Source organism: Lynx rufus, unplaced genomic scaffold (assembly GCF_022079265.1).
Source record: "Lynx rufus isolate CCGP_SWC_20201006 ecotype Redwood Valley unplaced genomic scaffold, mLynRuf1.p SCAF_7, whole genome shotgun sequence".
NCBI lineage: Eukaryota > Metazoa > Chordata > Mammalia > Carnivora > Felidae > Lynx > Lynx rufus.
Genome location: NW_025814889.1, coordinates 125,276,970 through 125,284,239, shown reverse-complemented (window position 1 = coordinate 125,284,239; position 7,270 = coordinate 125,276,970). Strand labels below are relative to the sequence as shown.

General features: G+C 44.0%; 1 non-coding gene across 1 annotated transcript; it reads left to right on the top strand.

The window, feature by feature from the left end:
- Positions 1-1,516: 1,516 nt before the first annotated feature.
- On the top strand, positions 1,517-1,623 carry LOC124502780 (U6 spliceosomal RNA). Its single transcript, XR_006960032.1, has one exon. It is a non-coding gene; the product is annotated as a U6 spliceosomal RNA (small nuclear RNA).
- The last annotated feature ends 5,647 nt before the right edge of the window (positions 1,624-7,270 follow it).

Below are 7,270 nucleotides of genomic sequence, written 5' to 3'. Positions count from 1 at the left end.
AAAAAATCATTCCTTCAACAGATATAAATTGATTTTTTCATATTTGTCACATACTATGCTAGGGGACGGGGTCACAATAGACTCCAGCAATTTTAGGAGTTTACATCCAAGTGGGAAGGGAGGGAGACAGTAAGTCACTAAATAAATGAGTGCATATATAATATCATTATGGATTATCATGAGTGCTATGAACTAAATACAGGGTGGTAGAGTATCTCCTCCAGATATGGTTGTTAGGGAAGAGTCCTCCAAGAAAGAGATACTTAAGCTCAGATATAGAGGATGAGGGAAAAGCCAGGCTGGGGAAAGTGTGTAGGGAGGAGACTAGAGTGGCCAGCAACCACAATGTCATGGTGTGTGAAAGACAGCCCCCAAGATGGCCCCAAGTGAGTCTCACCTCCTGATACTCACACCCTTATGTATCTCCCTCTCACGCTGAATAGGACTGGTCTACGTAACCAATAAAATGTTGCAAAAGTTAAGGAATGGGACTTTCAAGCCTACGTCACAAAGGACATTGCAGATTCTGTTGTGCTGTCTTGGATCACTCAAGCAGCACTACGGAGTGATCCACATGGCAAGGAACTGAGGCCTCCTGCAAAAAGCAAAGTGAATGAGCCACCTTGGAAGCAGGTCCTCCAGTTAAGCCTCCAGATCAATACAGCCTCACGAGAGACACCTTGAACCGGAACCACCCAGCTAAGTCATTTCTCAGCTCCTGACCCACTGACACTGTGTGAGGCATTAAATGTTGATGGCTATCATTTATGTGAGCCCTGGGTAATTTGGTAGGAGGAGGTCAATGTCCCACTCAAGTACCCAGGTACAGCACAGACTCAACCTTCCTATACTTTTTGTAATATTTGGGCCCTCGGTGGATGGGATGGTGCCCACCCCCACATTGGGGAGAGCCAGCTACTTCACTCAAGTCAACACCAATTCAAATGCTGATCGCTTTTGGAAACACCCTCATAGAAACATCCAGAAATCATGTCTACCAGATGACTTTGTATACTGCAGCCCAGTCAAGTTGACACATAAACTTCACTATCACAAAGACAACACCTAGGTTTTCAGTTTAAGTAACTGGGTGGAAGGCGGTGCCATTCACTGAGATGGAGAAAACACAGAGAAATAGGTTTGGAGGTAACAGAATCAAAAGAGAAAGAGTAGCTCATCTCCCAGTTTTTATTACATTTGGGAGCCTTTGGTACAACATGGGTATAATCATACAGACACGACATTAGATTCACCTTATCAGCCCAGTTTTATTCAGTAGCCCTCTTTCAGCTCCTTGGATCTTGGCACTGTGCAAGATCCACCTGTCCTTTGCTCACCTTGCATGCCGCTGGGTACCACAGTCCAAAGTTACCACAGGGCCATTTTTGCAATTGTATGGTTAGCACCCATTTCACTGAATTCTCCTCTCAGAATCCCGGTGGTCTGCTCATTAATAAAGGACACAATCTTGTGCCTTTGAGCCCAGTGATATCAACCTCTCAGGAGAGCATAGCACTTGCTCCGGCAGCACATAGGAGAAAATTGGAATGAATCAGAGAAGATTCTCATGGCTCTCTGCACAAGGATGACACACAACCTCTCCAGAAAGTGTAGTATGATTCTTGGTTTCAATGGGTTTCTCTCATCCCTACTGCCCTGAGTTTCTTTATTTGTTTGTGCTAAAGGCTGAATTGTTTAAAATTTGCTATCATAGCTGTAAGTCAAAAGCCAAGTCTTAATTGTGCTCTGTGTAATGGATTAATGAGAGCAAGTAAACAGCCATATTATATAGAGTAATTGATGAAGGGCAATGCTTTGTAAGGCTACATTAACACATGAAGTAATTTCATACATTTTAATGGGATTTGGTGGTTGTTCTTATTTGTTTGTTTCTGTCATGTTTTTTAGCAGAATGGAGGTCAATCTGAGGGCTTGCAATGAAAAAATTTCTTTCTCACTAAAAGTTATAGTGCGTTTCAACTTCAGATGATGTGCCCTGTTCTGAGGGATTTTCGGAGTAGAATTGCTCTTATCAAGTGGAGAACTATGTTGGCTGTCAAACAGTCTCAGGAAGGGTGGCCCCCAGGGTCAAGTCCTAGGGTCTGTCCCACCCCTCCTGGCAATTCTCAAACCACCTGCTCCCCCCACATCATATTGAAGATGTCAGGCTAGATCTCAAAACATCAAGCCTCATGACAGCTGTGCCTTGTTAGCCATGACTCTAACTCTGTCCCCAGACTATAAGTTCCCAGGAGCTTAGTGGCAGCAAGTGGAGCTTATTACAATGGATTTTACCAAGCACTCTGCACAGTGTCAGTAAATGCTGGCTGCTATCACTCAAAAGAAAGACAGGAAAAGTTACATATTATCAAGGCAAATGTAGATATGGATGCCACACCTATTTATGAATGGAAAAAAGACCAAAGGAGGTACAACAAAACATTGGCAAAGGTTACCACTGTGAAATAGGATGGCACTTCATTTTTTTATTTTTTGCCTTTCAATATTTTCTATAATAAATGTTTCTTCATTCAACAAATACTTTTTGCATGATTACTACATATTAGGCATTGTGCTAGGCACTGGGGGATATAAAGATGGAACAGACACAGTCCCAGCTGCAGAGTCGATATCCAGCGTGGGGGACAGATAAGGACAAAGGTGAGAGACAATGCACAGCTTCAAGGCCATCATCAACATCATATACATCCCAGACCTGAATATTTAGCTGAGTTTTCCTGCAGATGAACATACAGAGTTTTGAAAAAAGGATGTCTTTATGGGGCACCTGGGTGTCTCAGTCAGTTAAGTGCCAGACTCTGAGGTCATGATCTCAGTTCATGAGTTCAAGCCCCACATCGTGCTCTGTGCTGACAGCTCAAAGCCTGGAGCCTGCTTCAGATTCTGTGTCTCCCTCTCTCTCTGCCCCTCCCTTGCTCTCCACCCCTCCCCCATTCACACTGTGTTGTTCTTTCAAAAATAAATAAACATTAAAAATTTTTTTAAAAAAAGAAAAAAGGATGTCTTTTTAAAATTCACATAAAACCATCACATAGGGGCTGCAGGGTGGTGCACCTGGCTGGCTCAGTCGGTAGAGCATGCAACTCTTGATCTCAGAGTTGTGAGTTTGAGCCTCACATTGGGTGTAGAGATTACTTAAAAAATCTTTTAAAAAAAACCATCAAATGGGGGAGGAGTATCCATGAACAATTGTAGTGCAATATAAAAGTAGTGACAGAGACACAAAAGATATCATGTAAGCAGGTCTGAAGGTGAGGTCTTTGGGAATGGGAGAAGCTTTCCATAGGAAGTAACATTTCCATCAAACCTGAAAGACAAGAATTGCTGTTATATTTATAGCCAGGATAAAAAAAAAAGTGCTTAAAAATTAGTATTGGCTGTTATTGGATGAATGGCTATTGAACATTGAATGTGAATGAATGAATGAAAAAATAAATGTAAGATTTTTAAAAATCAGAAAGATCAAATGACTGGCCCACTTACCACCAATGTGAGGAAAAATCACAAGTGGAAAAACAATTGCTCGACTTTCAGCCCAGAGTTGTTCCTTCAGGCCCTTGCTACTCAAAGTGTGGTCCACAGGCTAGTGACATCAGCATCACCCAGAACTTGTTAGAAATTCAGAACCTCAGGCCCCATCCCAAGCCCACCAAATCAGAATAAGCATTTTAACCAGAACACAGATGATTTGCGTGCACACTGAAGCTTATGAAGGCTAGGCTTGTGATTCACAGTCTCAGCTACACGTTAGAATCACCTGGGAGCTTATATAAATCTAATTGCCCAGGACGGCTTGGTGGTTACAAGCACAAGTCCTAGGTCTCATTTCTGGGTTCTCTGGTTGATTAACTGTGTTACCTTAGGGCAGATCCATGACTTTTGGTGCCTTGGTTTCTTCATCTATGTGGTAGGCAGCTACTGACCTGGTTCCCAAAGGTTCCTGTCTCCTGGTATCCTGTAATCCCCTCCCCTGGAGTGTGGGCTAGGGCTTCATGACTTGTTTCTATGGACAGAATACAGCAAGAGCAATAGGACATCATCACCAAGTTTAGGTAACAAAAGCCTATGACTCCCATCTTTCTCAGTCTCTGACTCTTCTCATGCACTCACTTTGGTGAAGCAAGTTGCCATATTGTGAGCTTTCCTATGAAGAGCCCCACATGGCAAAGAACTGGGTTTCTCCATAGGAAAGTTCACAATATGGCAACTTGCTTCATGGCAAGGAACTCTGGTCAACAGCCAACAAGGAACTGGGGCCCCGAGTCTATTCTGCCAACAGCCACATGACTTAGCTTGGAAGTAAGTTCTTCTCTAGTCAAGCCTCAAGGTCACTGCAGCCTGGCCAACGCCTTGATCACAGACTTAAAAGAGACACTGAGCCCAAAGACCAGCTAAGCCACACCTGGCTGCTTGATCCACAAAAACTGTGAGAAAATAAATGTTTGTTGTATTAAGCCACTAAATTTTGGCTGCACAATTAGATAACTAAGATAACCCATAAAGTGGTAATGACATTAGCATTCATTGATAGAGTTATTGCAAGGTTAAATAATTCGCATGAAGTGCTTAGAACAGGGCCTGGCATATAATAAATATCATATATGTTTTGCTATTAGATATTATTAGAAACCAGTGATGCCCTTGGTACCTACTGAAGAATGTAAATCCTTTGGGCATCCTTTTTGATCCCCAAAGGCCCTCATTGTTCCAGTTTCTCAAGTATGCTGTAGTCTGGAAGGCCACTCGATGTAGGAGACACCCCCACATGTCTACCGTGAGATGAGAACATTCTACATCAACTGTGTTACTCATTGCATCTGTGATTTTAGTCATACCTAAGCTCACTTCCTCTTAGCCCTGCCCAGGGTTTGTTGATTTCAGCCAAACAATATCATTTGTTTCAGCCAAACTATACCATATCAATTCCTCAGTTTAACTAAATTTAGTTTCTGTCATTTGCTGTCAAGAGTCCTAACTTATGCACAGGGATTAAGGGAGATGTGCTAGAAAAGATCCAACTGAGATCTGGAGAGTAAGGCAGATGTAAATGTGTGGAGGAGAGAGAGTGTTGGAAGACGGTGTAAGGCCAAAGGAACAACTTGCACAATAGCTCGGATTTCTCGAGATGAGAGGAAGTAAGACACGTCTGAGGGCCAGAAACAAAACAATGTGGCTGGAGTGCAGTGCAGGGGGCAGAAAGTACATGACACGTGAGAGGGACCAAAGTATGCCCCTTGCACACCAGGTAGGAGTTGGGATTCAATTTGAGGGCACAGGCGCAACGCTGACGGGTTTTAAGTTAGAGGCTGACAAACCACAGCTCTGAGTCAAATCTGCCTTCTGCCCATTTTGGTAAACACGTCTTTATTGGAACATAGCCAGAGCCACTCACGTACACAGAGGGCTCCTTTTACGATGCAAATGCAGAGCTGAGCAGTTGTAACAGAGACAGCATAGCCTGTGAAGACTAAGACATTGACCATCTGACTCTTTACAGAAGAAGTTGCCAGTCTCTGTTTTAAGCGAATGGGTTCTATGCTCACACCTGCTCTACACAGATTCTGGATGCAGATTGAGAATGTGCTGACACAGGGGCAGAGAGGCGGCCACCTTTCCCTTCCTTATACCCCATCTGGGGCCAACACTCAGCTGTCCTTACGTAAGAGATATTAGGGGGAGAGGGAGGAGCGGGGCTGATGGTTTGGGTGGTCCATGGACAAGTAAATCAGATTCTACAGGAGTTGGCTACATTTTCAATAAATATTTTGGAGAATAAGAGAGACAAAATAGAAATACATTATTTTCCTTCTGTTGTTAATACATCAGACAATATGGTGGCAAGTTAAATACAAAAAAAACCCTGGAGTTAGGGGCATGTGGGTGGCTCAGTCAGTTAAGCATCTGACTCTTGATCTTGGCTCAGATCATGATCTCACAGTTGGTGGGTTCCAGCCCCACCTTGGGCTCTGCACTGACGGTGCAGAGCCTGCTTGGGATTCTCTCTCTCCCACTCTCTGTCCCTCCCCGACTCAAGCTTATTCTCTCTCACAAAATAAACAAACTTAAAATCTAGAGTCGGTTAGTAGTTTAAAACAAAACAAAAACCAAAATGCCATCGCCCAGGCCTGACGTCTACTTGTGCAATGACCCTCTCCTCACCGACAGTCTCTGCAGCAGTACAAATCTGGGGGCGGTGTTCTTCTGCCATCAAAGGAAGGAAAGTCACAAAGAGGTGAAAAAGACTCTGCTCGTCCCAAAAGCACCGTTGCTCGGGTTCTTCTTGGGTTTACTTAGGAGTAGTGCTTGCTAAGAAAACAATTATTATTCTCTAACTTTGGTTAGGAGTGGGGAGGGCGAGATAGAAAATGTGAAGCCAAGGGGAGTTGTTTCTTCAGGACAGCTGGCAGAGACCCAAAGTACAAAGTTGTCTACAAACTCTCGAATCAGTGTGAGACTTGCAAGAGAACTATGTGCTGGCAACGTGGGCTGGCCCGCCTTGCCAGAGCAGAATTGAAACCATACCTCTACCTCTTGCAGACATCACCCAGTGGAAGGATGTTCTTATAAATCCCAGCCTGGAGGCCATCTCATCTACAGCCCCCTCCCTGTTCCCCTTCTCTTTCACTCCTCAAACCAGAAGAACTTAATAAAAACAGAAGGAACACATCTCTCCAGAGCTTCTCTGAACTGAAAGAAGTAGGGAAATAAAAATACACAGAGGATGAATATGACCCCTCTGGTCACTTCTGATTGGCTTCCAGCGGCCTCCACCATCGTGGCCCATTTGATCTGAGCCACACTGTGTGATGTGAAGCCCATGGGTGTGAGGGTTGGGGGGGTCACAGTGCCTGCAGCATCACGAGACCTCAGAACCAGCTGCCTTTACCTGAACCACTCTCCTCTGTTCCTAGCATAGGAATCCCATGTTGATCTATGAAAATCTGACCTCAGTCTAAAGAAACTCTCAACTTAGCCCAGAGAGAATACAAATAATTACACCCTGGATTACTATACTTGCACTGAAAACCCCCAATGCATCACAACTATAGAAGTGGAGAAAGGATTCTTCTGCTCTGGGACAGACCTCACTGTTTCCACTGGGAGGTCCTGAACTTGGCTTGGCATCCAAGGTTCTCCATAATTTGACATGATTCTCTCAACTTCTTCCCTGTCACTCCCTACACAAACACTGCCAAACAGATTTTGTCCTTCATGCATGCCTATGGAGACTCCAGCTCCCATCTTTGCT